Genomic DNA, 20,295 nt, shown 5'->3' with positions numbered 1-20,295 from the left:
TTATCCTGCACATTAATCTGATCTTCTAGATCCGATATCCTATTTTGTGCTTCCGACATCCTTACTGCATATTGCCTAAGTTCATTAGAGATTGTAGTTAGTTCTGATGTAATTCTTCCTAGCTCTTTCCTAAATAATTCAAACTGGGGGGTGAAAAGATCAGAAAGCTGAGATATTAATGGGGCTAAATCTAAATTAGGGGAGTGTGTTTCAGGGGGAGTGTCTATACTAATATCAACCGCTTTGGGTTTCCTGTCTTTAAGTTTGACAGGCATTATGGATGATTGCACTTTCACCTGTGAGATAAATTTGTCCATAAATAAGTGTGTAACAATAGTGTAGAGTTTTAGTGAGTTTAATATAGCACAGTAAAATCTCAAGTGTATAGCCTAACTGGAGACAACAAAAAAAATAAAAATGTGAAGAGGGAAAAAGTGAGGTGGGATTTTTTCCCCTCTTTTTTGTGTGTGAGTATTTGTGACTATAAAGTAGTGGTTAGTTTATAGAGCCAATATCCAATACAGGTATACCTCGCTCATACAGCGGGTTAGGGTCCGGAGCCCCGCAGTAAAGTGAAAACCGCCTTAAAGTGAAACAAGACGATTTTAGCTTTCTTTTCACTTGTCAGTGTGTTTAAAAACTTGAAAACATGTTTGAACTAACATATATTAGGGGTGCAATAGTGCTATGTTTAGTTTAACACTAGCACAGCACAGTATTCAATTAGTATTCAATAAATACTGTACCTGTAAAATAGTGACAATTCCTGTGGTAAAAATTGCTAGACTACAACACAGATTGCACTGTAATGCTGTAAACAGAGTGAACTGCGCATAATAAAATGGTGCCAGTCACTTTTTTCACAATCTAATGAAGATTACAGCACTGTTTAAAAATCCTTGGAGGTTGAACGTCAGCTCCACAAAGCGCTGTATTAGCGAAGCGCTGTAAAGTGAGGTATACCTGTATTCCAAGATTCCTAGAGAGAAAAACACACTGACATAACTGAAACCCCCTCTTAGCAGGAAGTATCTAGAAAGAAAATATTAACAGTATAAATGAATACAATTCTTGAACCCACCAGTATAGCTAAATGGAGAGCTAGTTACTTAACTAGCAAATTAGTTATTGAACCTTTCTATATTTACTGCATTCTACAATTCTAGATATAGACAGCTTTACTAGAGATATAAATTGCTACAAAAAAAGAAAAAAAAAGTATATATAGCTCAACAGTTATATCAGAAACATGCAGGAGAAGTGAGAAGGCACATAAATGAATGAAAAGAAGTCCAAACTTTTAATGCAGTTCTTACCAAGATATATAGCAGACTGACGAAATGTAGTAATTTATCACCATACAAGATCAGTAGAGAGATGTTGAGTTATTTATGAGCCAAAAGTAATTTATAGATGTAGTCATTTATAGATGTAGAAAGAAATTTAAACTTTCCAGCAATGTGCCACAAGATTTTTTATCTCATCCTCTAGTGAACTGAACTCTAGAGAACTATCACCATTTCTTCAGATTAGGTTATCAGGGGTCCTACAAAATAAAGAGACTAGTGAGAAGGATGGAATAGGGCAGACCTTTTCACATAAATTGTGATATCTGGCCCTCCCAGAATCAGCAGTAATACAAAGATTATATTTGTAAAAGTACCTGTGTTACCTATTCAGGTTATTCCTGGGGGCCCATAGGTCAATGTATTAAACTAGTCTACCTCCAGTAAACTTTGTACCCATCTCTAGTGACAGAAATACAATTGTGACCGGTCCTCCCAGGTATGTCCAGAGAAAGTCACACTCAGTCACAGTCTGCAAGGATATATCCAGATATAAATAGTTATGAGTGTCACGGCATAACAAGTCAGTCTTACCAAGATATACCACACCTGACTAGTAGCCAAGTAATATTTTCAAGAGGCTGCTCTTTGTGGATAGAGACATAAGTGTATTGCATGCAGAGTTATAGCCAAGCATTGTACTCCCAAACCGGGGTCTTATATTCTTATAGAGTACATGCAGCTTTTCAATGCTTAAGCAGCTGTTTGTAATCAGTTAAACAGAGTTGGCTGATTCATGAAAGGGGCTGCGTACTGATTTAAGCTACTCCTGGGGGCCCTTGAGACTTTGTAACCTTTATTCCATTATCAAGAGGTAGCCGGATAGGCCAAGATCCCTCCAGTATCCCACATACCTACCTCCAGTGACACGTACAGTGGCTCGTCCTCCCAGGTAGCTTTGCGGATTGTATCAATGCACATGATCTTTCCAAATTGCAGCAGCCGCTGCTTCTTTGACAAAGCAGCTCTGTATTATTGGCAGTTTGATCCGGCGTGCGTAGCCACCGCAGCCACAGCTAAGGGGGGACTTCCTCCTGGAGCTTCAGTAAGCTCAAATGCCCTAAACTGGCCTACGAAGATCCAAGCACCAAGGGGCTTGTAGTAAGGGGAAAGATGGGAGACACGCGATCCAAGAGAAGAACGCTGAAGCGAGCGTCGAGTCACACAAAGCTCTAGCTTGCTCCTCCCCAAATGGAAGTCCTCCTGAGTACCCCAATCAGAATAGTCATAGCTTTCATAAACAGCCCAGAAAGCACCAATACCTCCTCTTTTTGGTTTGCTGCTCTTTAAGATAAGTAGCTCATAATGCTATATATATATATATATATATATATATATATATATATATATATATATATATATATATATATATACACATCTCTTTTTATGTTGTTATTAAATATCTTTTCATATGCCCTTCTGTACATTTCTATTCTTTATTCTCATCATTCATTTTGTTCCGGTTTTAATCCTTCGTTTCCTACCCCCCCTCCCCACACAAACACACACACACTTTTCCTCCTCGTTATCATTTCTTGAGGGAATTATATTTTCCCTCACGTTCCTTCGTTCTTTCTGTTTATTTTTTTATCCTTACACCAAATTACACTGTCCGGCATTTCTATGCCCTCTCTTCTTCTCCTGTGCGGCTAGCGCTTCCCTGACGACATGTGGCTCCACTCCTCTTTCTTTCCCACCTCTGGCCATGTCATTCTCGACCTACTGGTCTAACTCACTGTCTGCTTGCTTCACCGCATTATCCTGAATGCTCCATCTCCTTAAGAAATATATTTGTAACTATTTACTTTTTTTTTCCAGTACAATGATTTTATTACCTCATACGGCCTCTGAGTGTTACTTCTGCAATATTAACAATTTTTTATTATCATTAATATTTTTCCCATCATTTATCTTAATTTATATATTAACCATTTGGGTCCAAATATGTCTCATGACCAGTCTAATCAAATTAACCCTGAAGGTTCCCTTCAAGATATGATGCTTACAATGCAATCGTTTATGACTATATAGACAATAATATGAATAATTTTATGGCAAAATGTAAAAATGAAAACCCTAAGCATCTTTCCTCCACACAATCCCTAAAAAATGCTAACAGTCTGCTTCTGTCAGATACCCTTCATAGCTTACATTTACTAAGCATCCATATTCTTAGCCGGCAGTCTTCCCGGCACCAGAACTTCTTATTGTGCAGAGACCCACAAATCAAGGGGAAATTCTTTAAATTCCAATCCCAAAAAAACTTTGTCTCAAAAGATAATTTTCTGACTCATTTCAGACTGTGATTCCTGAGTACAATATTACCTCTTCTGAGAATGATGATATGTTATAAGGCACACTTACACCAAGTAGAAAGGTGGTCACAGACAATCATTAATTTGAAAGAGGGCGTATAAAATAAATCTTAAATTTAATAAAGGTCTGTTAAGAAAATATGTTGGACTCGACCGTCAAATATAAGAAGTGTTAAAACCATAAAACAAACAAGCCTGCCTCCCTGCATAAATCAACCGTGTCACACTATCAGAGACTGAAAACCACTACTATATTATAAAGTGAGGGTCAGCACAAAATGGGTAATTATCCCCACCAGCCTGCGTAAGTACAAAAGATCCCTATTATACTATAAATGCCAACAGGCTTAACTAGTCTTTCGCAGTAACCCTGGCTGGTTATTTTAAACATTCGGTATTCCCGTGCTGCATCCTCTGTTATAATACTACTACTGATTAAGCGGTTCTATTTGCCCAGAAAGGCCAACAAATTACCAAATAATAGACATATGCAGGAAGGCAACGAGTTTCTAAAAAGAGACTCAAAGATAAAGATTACCCTAACAGTGTCCTAAAGAGGGCCTATCATAGAGCACTACATACCTCGAGAACAGAATTACAAACACTGAAACAGAGACGTAAAAAACCTGATGGTAAAGTAAGATTTGTTGGTACTTATAATGAGGCACATAAAGAAATTACAAATATTTTGAATAAACATTGAATAAACATCTACACATACTGCATACCGATGAGGATATGGCCAAAAGTGTTGGCGACAAAGTGGCAATAAGCTGGAGGAAAGCTCTGACTATCAAAGATAAAGTAGTAAGAAGTCACTTTGTGAAACATGTAAATTGTAAGAAAGACAAACTGAAAGGCACATATCCATGTGGTACATGCAAATACTGCCCCTACATACGTAATGAGAGGGAGATTAAAGGATTACTTTCTGTTGTTCTTTTTCATTAAATCAAATAATATATTTTAATTAAACAACAATATTTCATAACTACTGACCTGTATTATTTCAAAAACGAAGCCTCCAAACGTTATAAAATGTATAATTTATATCCGCAGATGACGTCACATAACCACTCCCACTATTTTCGGCATTGCGTGTCCAACATAGTGAAACCAATCACATTCTATCTTTACGCATATCATTAACTACTAATTCTTCCCTAATACGCAGGTGCTTCAATGTGGATTTAATGCGCATGCGCAATAATAACAATTGAAGCCGACTACACCCACAGACCAATTACAATTTACGCTTGCGCATTAGGTAAAAAAAAACTGATGCAATCAGTTATCCATACTTTCTATACCAAAAACAAACACTATTTGCTCTGACATGTTTTGCCGGTTCTGTATAGCAGACTACGATGCAGATCTGAGAATAACCAACTCGATCAGTAACTTAGATTTTAGACATTCTGAAACGATTACTTTGGTTGCTGCACTGAGTTGGTTATTTTCACTCCACATCATCTGTTCGGTAATTTATTTTTATTTTTTTTTGGAAATATAAGAAATTCTTTGAGCCAATTATTTTAAGAAATATAACATTATCTCACATTTAATCCGCAATCAATGTAAAATCAAAACATGCATCCTTGAGTGATAGAAATATATAGGATATCCCCAAATGATTTTCTACAATCAGTGTTATTTCTTTCTCCTTATTTTCGTCTTCAAAATATACATAATACAAATGAAGCAATGTCCAAGTTGAATATCACAACCAATGAATGCAAATAATTGTGTACATAGTTTGTTTTTATAAATCAAAACATAGGCCTAGATTTAGAGTTCGGCGGTAGCCGTCAAAACCAGCGTTAGAGGCTCCTAACGCTGGTTTTGGGCGCCCGCTGGTATTTGGAGTCAGTGATTAAAGGGTCTAACGCTCACTTTACAGCCGCGACTTTTCCATACCGCAGATCCCCCTACGCCATTTGCGTAGCCTATCTTTTCAATGGGATCTTTCTAACGCTGGTATTTAGAGTCGTTTCTGCAGTGAGCGTTAGAGCTCTAACGACAAGATTCCAGCCGCCTGAAAAAAGCAGGAGTTAAGAGCTTTCTGGCTAACGCCGGTTTATAAAGCTCTTAACTACTGTACCCTAAAGTACACTAACACCCATAAACTACCTATGTACCCCTAAACCGAGCTCCCCCCACACCGCCGCCACTCGATTAAAATTTTTAACCCCTAATCTGCCGACCGCCACCTACGTTATACTTATGTACCCCTAATCTGCTGCCCCTAACCCCGCCGACCCCTATATTATATTTATTAACCCCTAACTTGCCCCACACAACGTCGCCGCAAGCTACTTAAAATAATTAACCCCTAATCTTCCGACCGCAAATCGCCGCCACCTACGTTATCCCTATGTACCCCTAATCTTCTGCCCCTAACATCGCCGACCCCTATGTTATATTTATTAACCCCTAATCTGCCCCCCACAACGTCGCCGACACCTACCTACACTTATTAACCCCTAATCTGCCGAGCGGACCTGAGCGCTACTATAATAAAGTTATTAACCCCTAATCCGCCTCACTAACCCTATAATAAATAGTATTAACCCCTAATCTGCCCTCCCTAACATCGCCGACACCTACCTTCAATTATTAACCCCTAATCTGCCGACCGGAGCTCACCGCTATTCTAATAAATGTATTAACCCCTAAAGCTAAGTCTAACCCTAACACTAACACCCCCCTAAGTTAAATATAATTTTTATCTAACGAAATAAATTAACTCTTATTAAATAAATGATTCCTATTTAAAGCTAAATACTTACCTGTAAAATAAATCCTAATATAGCTACAATATAAATTATAATTATATTATAGCTATTTTAGGATTAATATTTATTTTACAGGCAACTTGGTATTTATTTTAACCAGGTACAATAGCTATTAAATAGTTAAGAACTATTTAATAGCTAAAATAGTTAAAATAATAACAAATTTACCTGTAAAATAAATCCTAACCTAAGATATAATTAAACCTAACACTACCCTATCAATAAAATAATTAAATAAACTACCTACAATTACCTACAATTAACCTAACACTACACTATCAATAAATTAATTAAACACAATTGCTACAAATAAATACAATTAAATAAACTATCTAAAGTACAAAAAATAAAAAAGAACTAAGTTACAGAAAATAAAAAAATATTTACAAACATAAGAAAAATATTACAACAATTTTAAACTAATTACACCTACTCTAAGCCCCCTAATAAAATAACAAAGACCCCCAAAATAAAAAATTCCCTACCCTATTCTAAATTTAAAAAGTTACAAGCTCTTTTACCTTACCAGCCCTGAACAGGGCCCTTTGCGGGGCATGCCCCAAGAAGTTCAGCTCTTTTGCCTGTAAAAGAAAACATACAATACCCCCCCCCCAACATTACAACCCACCACCCACATACCCCTAATCTAACCCAAACCCCCCTTAAATAAACCTAACACTAAGCCCCTGATGATCTTCCTACCTTGTCTTCACCATGCCAGGTTCACCGATCCGTCCTGGCTCCAAGATCTTCATCCAACCCAAGCGGGGGCTAGACATCCACTGAAGAAGTCCAGAAGAGGGTCCAAAGTCTTCCTCCTATCCGGCAAGAAGAGGACATCCGGACCGGCAAACATCTTCTCCAAGCGGCATCTTCTATGTTCTTCCATCCGATGACGACCGGCTCCATCTTGAAGACCTCCAGCGCGGATCCATCCTCTTCTTCCGACGACTAGACGACGAATGACGGTTCCTTTAAGGGACGTCATCCAAGATGGCGTCCCTCGAATTCCGATTGGCTGATAGGATTCTATCAGCCAATCGGAATTAAGGTAGGAATTTTCTGATTGGCTGATGGAATCAGCCAATCAGATTCAAGTTCAATCCGATTGGCTGATCCAATCAGCCAATCAGATTGAGCTCGCATTCTATTGGCTGTTCCGATCAGCCAATACAATGCGAGCTCAATCTGATTGGCTGATTGGATCAGCCAATCGGATTGAACTTGATTCTGATTGGCTGATTCCATCAGCCAATCAGAAAATTCCTACCTTAATTCCGATTGGCTGATAGAATCCTATCAGCCAATCGGAATTCGAGGGACGCCATCTTGGATGACGTCCCTTAAAGGAACCGTCATTCGTCGTCTAGTCGTCGGAAGAAGAGGATGGATCCGCGCTGGAGGTCTTCAAGATGGAGCCGGTCGTCATCGGATGGAAGAACATAGAAGATGCCGCTTGGAGAAGATGTTTGCCGGTCCGGATGTCCTCTTCTTGCCGGATAGGAGGAAGACTTTGGACCCTCTTCTGGACTTCTTCAGTGGATGTCTAGCCCCCGCTTGGGTTGGATGAAGATCTTGGAGCCAGGACGGATCGGTGAACCTGGCATGGTGAAGACAAGGTAGGAAGATCATCAGGGGCTTAGTGTTAGGTTTATTTAAGGGGGGTTTGGGTTAGATTAGGGGTATGTGGGTGGTGGGTTGTAATGTTGGGGGGGGGGGGTATTGTATGTTTTCTTTTACAGGCAAAAGAGCTGAACTTCTTGGGGCATGCCCCGCAAAGGGCCCTGTTCAGGGCTGGTAAGGTAAAAGAGCTTGTAACTTTTTAAATTTAGAATAGGGTAGGGAATTTTTTATTTTGGGGGTCTTTGTTATTTTATTAGGGGGCTTAGAGTAGGTGTAATTAGTTTAAAATTGTTGTAATATTTTTCTTATGTTTGTAAATATTTTTTTATTTTCTGTAACTTAGTTCTTTTTTATTTTTTGTACTTTAGATAGTTTATTTAATTGTATTTATTTGTAGCAATTGTGTTTAATTAATTTATTGATAGTGTAGTGTTAGGTTAATTGTAGGTAATTGTAGGTAGTTTATTTAATTATTTTATTGATAGGGTAGTGTTAGGTTTAATTATATCTTAGGTTAGGATTTATTTTACAGGTAAATTTGTTATTATTTTAACTATTTTAGCTATTAAATAGTTCTTAACTATTTAATAGCTATTGTACCTGGTTAAAATAAATACCAAGTTGCCTGTAAAATAAATATTAATCCTAAAATAGCTATAATATAATTATAATTTATATTGTAGCTATATTAGGATTTATTTTACAGGTAAGTATTTAGCTTTAAATAGGAATCATTTATTTAATAAGAGTTAATTTATTTCGTTAGATAAAAATTATATTTAACTTAGGGGGGTGTTAGTGTTAGGGTTAGACTTAGCTTTAGGGGTTAATCCATTTATTAGAATAGCGGTGAGCTCCGGTCGGCAGATTAGGGGTTAATAATTGAAGTTAGGTGTCGGCGATGTTAGGGAGGGCAGATTAGGGGTTAATACTATTTATTATAGGGTTAGTGAGGCGGATTAGGGGTTAATAACTTTATTATAGTAGCGCTCAGGTCCGCTCGGCAGATTAGGGGTTAATAAGTGTAGGCAGGTGTCGGCGACGTTGTGGGGGGCAGATTAGGGGTTAATAAATATAACATAGGGGTCGGCGATGTTAGGGCAGCAGATTAGGGGTACATAGGGATAACGTAGGTGGCGGCGGTTTACGGAGCGGCAGATTAGGGGTTAAAAGTGTAATGCAGGGGTCAGCGATAGCGGGGGCGGCAGATTAGGGGTTAATAAGTGTAAGGTTAGGGGTGTTTAGACTCGGGGTACATGTTAGAGTGTTAGGTGCAGACGTAGGAAGTGTTTCCCCATAGGAAACAATGGGGCTGCGTTAGGAGCTGAACGCTGCTTTTTTGCAGGTGTTAGGTTTTTTTTCAGCTCAAACAGCCCCATTGTTTCCTATGGGAGAATCGTGCACGAGCACGTTTTTGAGGCCGGCCGCGTCCGTAAGCAACTCTGGTATCGAGAGTTGTATTTGCGGTAAAAATGCTCTACGCTCCTTTTTTGGAGCCTAACGCAGCATTTGTTTGAACTCTCGATACCAGAGTTAAATTTATGGTGCGGCCAGAAAAAAGCCCGCGGAGCGTTAACAGCCCTTTTACCGCCGAACTCTAAATCTAGCCGAAAGTTTCCTATAAATAAATATGCCTTTTTTTCTGATAAATCTCTAATGTATATTATTAATAAATAAAAAAAAATAATATATAAAGATGCTAGACCGATATCACATATTTCATTCATTTATTGTATTTATATTTCACACAGTGTGCATCTTTTTTTGGGATCTATAGAAAATGATACTAACAGAGAGGCTGTACACTTACTTACCTTTAAACATAATACCCTCATAATATATATATATATATATATATATACACACACACAAACGCCTTTTCTTATGAAATATGGAGATTTCATACCTGTTAACACTGTGTGAGTATAAGAACAGCATTTTTTGTTGAGGTTTTTTTTTTTTTTGGGGTGGTGGGTATGAGAATATGTGTATAGTGTGACTGTGTGTGTGTAGTGTGACTGTGTGTGTAGTGTGACTGTGTGTGTGTGTTAGTGTGTAGTGTGATTGTCTTTGACTGTGTGCATTGTGACTGCGTCTGACTATGTTTGTAGTGTGACTTTATGTCTATGTGTTTAGTTTGACTGTGTCTGACTACGTGTTTAGTGTGACTATGTAGTGTGTGTGTCGTGATTCTGTCAGTATGTGTGTCGTGTGACTTTGGGGAGTGTGTGTGTAGTGTAGTGTGACTGTGTGAGTGTGTGCACCTGTTAACAATGTGTGAGTATATGTTCATTATTTATTGTGGACTTTGATTGGGTGTTGTGTGCAAATATTTGTGTATTGTGAGTATGTGTGTGACTTTGTGTGTGTATGTGACACTCTGTGAGTCACACACACAGCGTCACACTACAATCACTGTCACACTACACATATTTAAACACAGTAACACTACACATTATCACACAAACACACCACAATCAAACTCCAGAGTAAATACTGTACATATAGTAACACATGGTTAACAGGTGCACACACTCACACAGTGACACTACACAGTCACACATACACACAAAGAGTCAAACTACACATCCAGATTCACACTACACATATATTATCACACACACCCTAATCTAATTCCACAATAAATACTGTACATATACTCACTTGTTGTTAACAGGTGTGCAAATCAACATTCACACTACACACATAGTCTGATTACAACTGTTGCCAATTACATGACATATGTGAACAGAGCTTGTGACACTAGATACCGAATTCGAAAAGCTTACAAAAATATTAACCTGCATTATAAATTTTTAGTTTCTCAGATGACAAATGTCTGCTATGATAATCCTCAACCTAACTACACACACACACACACACACACACACACAGTGTCACAATACATATTTACTCACACAGTAACACTACACACATTGACACTACACACAAACTGTCACATTTAGCCTAACACTACATGTTTACACACACAGTAACACAAACCATTAATACACACACACACACAAGACCAAATCAAACTTCACAATAAATACGGTACATATACTCACATATTGTTAACAGGTGCACACACAGTCACACTACACACATACAGTCAAACAACACACACTCACATACTTACCTCTGTGATTATCTTGTATATAAGAACCTTCTTCAAAACCCTTGATCACATGACTGTGAATGTTTATTATCTATTGTTTTGAATTAATCAATGTTTTGTGATAATAAATGACGCCCTGTTCCATAATAACAGTTTTATTTATATTGCCCACGTGCACTTTCAGTCTCTTTGATTTTCAAATAATTATAAAAAGCGTGTGATAAGAGGCAGCCCGCTAAGGCGTATTAATTATCATACGAGCCTACCTATGTTGTCTTTAAAATAAGAATACTAAGATCATTTTAGAATAATGATAGCAAGATAACAATGAATAATTGGTAATAGCATTTAATTATAAAGTTGATTAAAATGTAATGCCATATAGTAATCAAGATATAAAATAATTGTGTGCAGTGTCCCTTGAATTTAGACTATACTGTCCCTTAAAAAAATTTAAATGTATAGTTAATTTAAAATTTTTTTTTTTATTTTTTAGAATTATTATTTACTGAAACTCAAGAGACGCTATGAACTCTTCTGATCAAGATATTGCAGATCAAAGACAAAGAATGGTAAGTAATCAATATTATATTTTATATTTGATTTACATATATATATATATATATATATATATATATATATATATATATATATATATATATATATATATATATATATATATATATTTGAAATATTTAGTATTATTTAAATAACTGTATATATAATAAATTATAATATTTATACAAATATATTTATGTATTGTATTGTAGAGAGAGCAATATGAAACAGAACGTAGAAGTAGGCCCCTTCCTATGGACCCGTCACTGCTACACCTCTGGGATCCAATTATAGAGAGATCTCAAATTACAGATACTTAATCAAGCATTGATAGCAGTTTATCTGAAGGACCAGATCGTATTGGTAACACTGACTGGTGTGATTGTGGAGGATGTATGAACATGCCAACAAAATTGGAATGTAGATGTTGTACCGAGGTACCAAAGATTACTTCAAGGATATCCCCTGACCTGAGATGCATTTGTGATGAGGAATACATTGAGTGTCTGTGTGATCGTCAATTTTTGCGAGATTTACACCTCTACAGGGCATCAGATAGACGTACACGACAGAGACGTGTCCGTGATCTGAAAGAAAGGTATATTGTAATTTTTTTATCTATAATTTTTATTTCAAATTAAGTTATTGAATATATATTATGTTCATTATTACAGGGATTACCAGAAGATTGCTTACCGGCAGTTCACATTATGGATATACGGATACCTTGGCCCGTTCAACCGCAGACCCATCCCATCATGTGTAGTTAACACAATCAGACGACACTTTCCAGCACCAGATCAAATTTATATGGGATACTATACTGTGGAATTTGACGGCCCAGCTGAAGAAATGTTTTATGACTAGATTAATTTGAAATATTATTGACAATGACAGTAAATGCTAAATATGTTATATTAATGTTATAAAAATATTGCTTCCTTTTTTAGTTAAATTTGAAATTTAATAAAAAAAGTATTTGTTTTGGTTTATCTATTTTCAATTTATTTATATATCGTCATTTTACTTATGAACATTATTAACCTGGTTTGATCTTAATTTTTAATTCTCTAATACAATCTGGAACTTTGAATTGATGTTTTGAAAAAAAGATAAAGGTACTATTAAAATATATTAAAACATTTATAATGAATATTGAAGATCAGTGGATCATTATCTGAAGCTAAAGGATAGTATATTATAGAGCATTTAAATCAAAATACAAGTGCTTTAAACATAAGCAGCAATATATATATTTTTATACGGACATCAATTAATTATTATGACATTTATTGGTTTTGTAAACATAAGGTTTACTAGTTCTCTAAGAGGTGTTATACGTTAATAATATATATATATACATTCACCAGATAGATATAAAGAAAAAGATTTATTGTCCACTGTAGGCTGCCATTATGCAATTATATGATCAATAAATTTTATCTTTCAAATAAAAATTCGTCAATTCAATTTTCACTCACAAGAATGATATACACTAATCATGTCTTATTGAGGGCTGACATTCATAACATGCACTTTCACTTGGGTACATGTCAATTCAATTAGGAAAGTTTAGTTTTTATTTCAAAACGTGAATAACTGATAGGCCAATATATGTTATCTTACCTCAATAACAATTTTTGTATGTGTATATCAACATTTGTATTGATTTACAATATTTTTAACTTAATATTTTTTAACCACCACCAAAAAAAAAAAATATTTATTAACAAACATTAACAGTTTTGTAATTTTAAATAATATTTCTTAACAATAATGTCAACTGTGAAGAAAAAAAATGAAATTTAAAAATTAACTTTAAAAAAAAAAATTAAGTATTTTTCAGAATGTTAATACTAAGGATTATTGATTATTTAAAAATAATTAACCTTTCAAATTATTTTTCATTAAATTTGAATAGTTCCTTGCGAACAAATCTTGTTTTATGTTTTGAAACTAATTCTTCAGTATTTGGACGTGGTACTTTTGATATGTTTGGTGGTAATTGTTCTAGTTTGGATTGCCAGTCGTACTTCAATTGTCCGTTGACAATTTGCAATATGTGAACCATGACTGGGTAAACATATTCATTTGTGGTGCCTTCATAAACTATTTTAACACTCCACTGTTTGCTCATTTTAGAGTAAGCGGGCTTGAATCTTTCTGCTCCCATTTCACGACTTACTTTAGTAGTCCTCTTGATTGTAGCTTGAGGTCTATCTAGATTAGCATTGTGTGAAAGTACTGCCAACGGCGTCCTAGCTATCATTCCATCCATCTTAAAGTGTACCCTCTTCGGTCTAAATTTTAGTACCATACTATGGAAGACCTCTATTCGTCCTGTATGACAGTAATCTTTTAGGTGTAACATGTCTCTCTCCATTTTAGGATCACGGATTAATGTACATGGCTCAGCATAAGTACTTGAATTTTTGTTCAACCATGGTCTTTTTTGAATTTCCTCTTCAGAAAGTTCTTTATGGAGACATTGTTTTTTTATTTCACCATCATGCCATGAATGTTCGTTAATGACATGCCTAAGAACTGATTTCCAAATTTCTTTAAATAGAATTAAATTGCCGTTACAATAAGCAGCACTATACCAGAGGTGATTTGAAATTAGTGGTACCCAATGAATCAGTGATCGATTATCCCTTGATTTGGATAGCGCAAACAGTTTCTTTTTAAAACTTTTGTTATAGTGCCATAGATCGAATTGGTGTGATATGTCCTTGAAATCTTCACGCATTATTTTACGTATGGAAATGTGACGGTCAGTAGTGACAACCATTATATTTAATCCATAGCTGAGAAGACTGTTCATGCAACGTTTGAAAAGTTTAGCTTCCATGGCCACGGATGAACTTGTTTCAGACACTTGCATGATGTCAAAATCAATGATTTTTTTTGATGCATCCTCCATCATTGTATATGTGCAATATTTGGCGGAAAAGCCAGGGCTGTCGCATTGACCATCACCCATCACAGTTATTAGTTTACCTTTTAATCCATCTATTAGATTTTCATGTTCTAATCTCCACCTTCGATCTATGGCACGGAAAAAGTAATTTTTCTGGTAGTTGTAGAATGTTTTTTCACATACAAACGGTATGTTTAAAATATCCATATATTCTGTAATTTTTGCAAAATTATTGTCGGTCAAGAGCACAGCTGCACTAGTTAAAATGTTTCCAACAGCCATTTTTCCAAAATGTGGCTGACTGTCCCAAATCTTATATTTGTGTCCAGCAGTGCATTCCACGTGTATTGTCAGATTTGTGCCGGTGACTGATTTTAAAATATTTTCCATTGGTGAGGAGCAAGAGTTAAGATAGGTGCATTTTAAAAAAGAAAATAGAAAATCCAGACACGATTCGAAAACGATAAACTTTCTTTCATCTACTATTTTTTGAGGTTTTTTTTTCATTAATAATATTTTCCTCTTCTGATGATGTTGAACTTTCTTTTTCTGGGACATATGAAATATCTTTGTCAACATTTGGAATGTCAATGTTAGAGTCTTCTGAGTCCTGATCTTCAACTGATACTGTATGTTGGCTGTTTATGTCAATTTCTTCTTGATTTTGTTGTACGACAATTCGAGAGTCTGTGTGATAGACTACGGTCCTAGCAATCCTTGATTCAATGACGTTAATTGGTGTTGATCTGGCTAGTCGGTATTGTTTTGTAATCTGTTTTGGAGTAGATACTACTGGATTGGATAATGTTTTCTCCTCCTCTTCAAACAGTCGCTGATAATTGGATATCTCTGATAGGAAATAATCATATGTCCCAGTCCAAGTACCAACAGATTTTGTTGTTACTAGATTTTTTGTTGTTGTTGAAACATTTTTTTGGTTAGATGACTTCTTAGTTTTATAGATTCTAGGTGATCGTCTGAGTAGTTCAACATCAATTTCTTTTCTATATTCATGTTTCCTTTTTGATGGAGTGTTTGGTTTGATAACTCTATATTGAGTTTTCATCCTTTCAAAGTTTTGTAGAGTAAGACTTTGATGACTGCTAACTTCAGAGTTTGTTAAATTAATTGAATCTCTAGTTTCTTGTGAGGTTCCAGCTATTTCTTCAGGATCGCTTTGTAAACTGGACATATTAAAACTATATTGATGGTCTAATGACCAAGATGGTACATCTTGTTCTGCTGTATTTTTCGTGATATTATCACTATTACTGGAAATTTCTTCTACTGGTGAAGTACAGACATCAGTGCAATAGATATTCATCCCTGAACATGACGGCATTGTATCTGAGTTTTTTTCAAAGACATTTACAGCAGATACATTAATGTCAATTGTTGGTACTGCATCATTTTTTAATTTTCTCCTTGAACCTATCATTTGAAAGCAATCTTCTTCAAAATGTTTTGAACAAATCCTGTAATTTACATTTGATTTTGGTTGCATGATTTTATTAACTACTGTTTCTAAATTATCAGTATATTGTCCTGTAGCGGCAAACCATTGTCTGATTCTGTTTTTCGATCGCGGAAAACAATGCAAACTGATGTCTTCAGTTTTTGACCAACGATCGTGTTTGGATTTGCATCCTTTTACAAAACATTTAACCATCTGTGAAAAAAAAGTTTTTTTGTTAGTTATTGATCTTTATGTATAAAAATGTATTCTATATACTTTATTTAACAATTGGTTTTAAATGTCTGAATATTCTGACAATTATTAATTATTTAAAAACTTACCTTAAAAATAAATTGTAATGTTCTTTGTAAACAGCCAAAAAAACCTATAGATTCGATTTGATCTCCTTTATCTATGTATAAATGAATAAAAATAGAGAAATTAATTATTATATAGCAATTAAAGTACTGAAAAAGATAGAGACATATCATATTATAAAATATATTAAATAATAATAAAAGTGTGTTTATAATATAGAGACGGTTAATAATATAGATGGCGGTAAGGCGGTGGCGTATTTATGTTTTGTACAGCCCTATTGACTCTAAAATCTGCAGCCCCACACCCTTTTTATATATATATAAAAAAAAAAAAAAAATGGATACATTTTATTATATCAGCACTGAGAGTTCAAGATTAGACATCACAAGCATATCTAAGCAGAGAAAACACGCTTCCAGTATGTTATTTACTAAGACTTGCAATAAGCACCATGCTCACAGACACCTTAGATGAGAATTGGAGGCTGCGTATCGGTAAAAGGTCTTCTCCTAAAGACTAACCGTGTAAGCTCATCCACAGCCAAGTTTTTATAATTTGAACTTTTAAAATTAAATGTACACTGTACACATTTTTTTTCTTTCATGATTCAGGTATAGCATGAAACTTGATTCAACTTTGTAATTTACTCCCATTATCATTTTTTCTTCGTACTCTTGCTATCTTTATTTTAGAAGCTGGAATGTAAATCGTAGCAGCCAGTACATGTTAGGTTATTTAGATAATAAATAATAACCCAGTTCATCAAAAAATAAAGGGCCGGCTCTTATGCATTACATTCCTGCTTTTTAACTAAAGATAGCAAGAGAATCAAGAAAAATTAATAATAGGAGTCTAATAGAAAGTAGATTAAAATGTAAAGCTCTATCGAAATCATGAAAGACAAATTATTTTGTTTAAAGTCCATTTAATTAGTTGCAAGTTCAAAATAGCAATACCTGTGAAGAACTATCGTAATCAGTAAACGTACCTTTTCTTCTGTGTAAAAGCTTGCACTATATTTCTCATTGTACTATGTGTGTTTACTTTTACATAGAGGATAGTGCAGATGTACTGGACCACCGACATATGATGCCCTAGCCATCAGACTTATTGGCCTATGCCATATTACTAAAAGATGTGAAAACAATATATTGATAGACAGATAGAGACATATATGTAGATCTAAAATTATATTTTCCTATATAAAGATTATATGTAATGTTTAAATGATTATAATCAAATTAAAACTTTTCAGCTACTATAAATTTTTATAGATTCACTGTGTATCTGGAATTGAAAAGCCTGAAAGTAAGCAGGGAAGCTTGACCTTTTCGGTTCAACAAAATAGTTTGTTGGTGCTTATTGGTGTATTAGTTTAAACATAAATAACTACATGCTATCCAGTGTACTGAAATCAAACTTGTCTTGCTCCTTAGCCAAGATGAAATATTTTTCAAAAAAAAATATCAAGATAACTATGAAAATTTGATAATAAGAGTAAATTAAAAGGTGGAATAATAAAGCAACCTCTATATGATACAGAAAATAATTAATTCTGCTACAGTATCACTTTAAGAATAAGAAAAATATAAAAATATTATATTGGTATCTTACTATCAGCTTATTAGACAAAAAATAACAGATCTAATAACGATCAATGATGCCAATTTAGTTTTTAAATACAGTAATATATAATTTATAAATTAAATGAAAGCGGTCTTTGTGTATGAGAGAAAGACAGGAGAGACAAAGAGAGGAGAGACAAAGAGAGGAGAGACAAAGAGAGGAGAGACAAATAGAGGAGAGACAAAGAGAGGACAGACAGAGAGAAGAGGCAAAGAGAGGAGAGACATAGAGGAAAGACAGAGAGGAGAGACAGAGAGGAGAGACAGAGAAGAGAGACAGAGAGGAGAGACAGGGAGGAGAGACAGATTGGAGAGACAGATTGGAGAGACAGAGAGGAGAGACAGAGAGGAGAGACAGATTGGAGAGAAAGAGAGGAGAGACAGATTGGAGAGACAGATTGGAGAGACAGATTGGAGAGACAGAGAGGAGAGATAAAGAGAGAAGAGAGACAAAGAGAGGACAGACAAAGAGAGGAGAGACAGAGAAGAGAGACAGAGAGGAGAGACAGAGAGGAGAGACAGAGAGGAGAGACAGATTGGAGAGACAGAGAGGAGAGACAGAGAGGAGAGACAGATTGGAGAGACAGAGAGGAGAGACAAAGAGAGAAGAGAGACAAAGAGTGGACAGACAAAGAGAGGAGAGACAGAGAGGAGAGACAGAGAGGAGAGACAAAGAGAGAAGAGAGACAAGGAGAGGAGAGACAGAGAAGAGAGACAGAGAGGAGAGACAGAGAGGAGATACAGAGAGGAGAGACAGAGCGGAGAGACAGAGAGGAGAGACAGAGAGGAGAGACAGATTGGAGAGACAGAGAGGAGAGACAAAGAGAGAAGAGAGACAAAGAGAGGACAGACAAAGAGAGGAGAGACAAAGAGAGAAGAGAGACAAAGAGAGGAGAGACAGAGAGGAGAGACAGAGAGGAGAGACAGATTGGAGAGACAGAGAGGAGAGACAGATTGGAGAGACAGAGAGGAGAGACAGATTGGAGAGACAGAGAGGAGAGACAAAGAGAGAAGAGAGACAAAGAGAGGACAGACAAAGAGAGGAGAGACAGAGAGGAGAGACAGAGAGGAGAGACAGAGAGGAGAGACAGATTGGAGAGACAGAGAGGAGAGACAAAGAGAGAGACAGAGAGGAGAGACAGAGAGAAAGAGACTGAGAAAGATAGAGATAGAATGAAAGAGAGAGAGAAAGAGAGACAGAGATATTCTATTTCAAATTTTTCAGTATAAATATTATGAATATATAAAAAATATTTAAGAAATTCTATAAATTCTTATCTATCTCAGACACACTCTCATTCTATGTCTTTCTAAACCCATCACAAGTACATTTTATATCGAAATATAACTACCTTTTTTACTTTATTTTCAAAGTCTTTAGTTTACACTGTATCACAATATGTCTTTTTTCCCCTTCTCTCGCTGACCGTATCTTACTAACTCCCTCTCTGAAAAAGATGATTATTTAAAAAATATAACATTGAAAAGATATTATATACAATAAAAAACAGTTTTCAGAATAAGCTGTTAGATGAAAATCTAATAATAATGAATATTATTCGTGCTTAATAGAGTTATTCTGTAAAATTACAGTGATAAGATATATTACATGCATTCTTATAATGTTTATTTCCAAAAATGATAGTGAAATCATAATCATAAAATTATATTTATGGGGGGCGTGTCCGACCATCGACCGAGATGGCTGCTTTCAACATGGGCTGAGATCTAGTGCAATAAAAACCGCCGATTGTTGCCTTTCTAATGCACAATATACAGCTATTTCGAGTGGGATAGTATATTTGAACATTTGTGGAACAGATCTATCTCTTTTTCATCCCCGACAGCCCAGCCCAGCAGACCATATTAGAGGAGGTGCGCAGCGGAGGCCTTATTGCGGCCTGGACCTTCATCTACCCCCCCCCCCTCAGTTCCTAGTTAAGGAAATAAGTACGCAGATACTATTACCGTTATAAACCTTTTATTCAAGAAAAGTCGCTATCTAGTAGAGGACACATTTTATTTTTCTAAACCTTTTATTCAAGAAAAGTCGCTATCTAGTGGAGGACACATTTCTTTTTTTGCTGTGCTGAGGAAAGACCATTCCCCTTGGATTCTAGACATACTGTGTGGATGGAGAGACGAAGCATGGGTCTGGTCGCGAGGGTAACATCTGAGTTAAGCAGTCTCCTAGATGCATTCCAGATCACTGTCCTGG

This window comes from Bombina bombina, chromosome 6 (genome assembly GCF_027579735.1).
Source record: "Bombina bombina isolate aBomBom1 chromosome 6, aBomBom1.pri, whole genome shotgun sequence".
Taxonomy (NCBI): domain Eukaryota; kingdom Metazoa; phylum Chordata; class Amphibia; order Anura; family Bombinatoridae; genus Bombina; species Bombina bombina.
The sequence above is the reverse complement of the archived record's forward strand: the minus strand, read 5'-3'. Positions refer to the sequence as shown.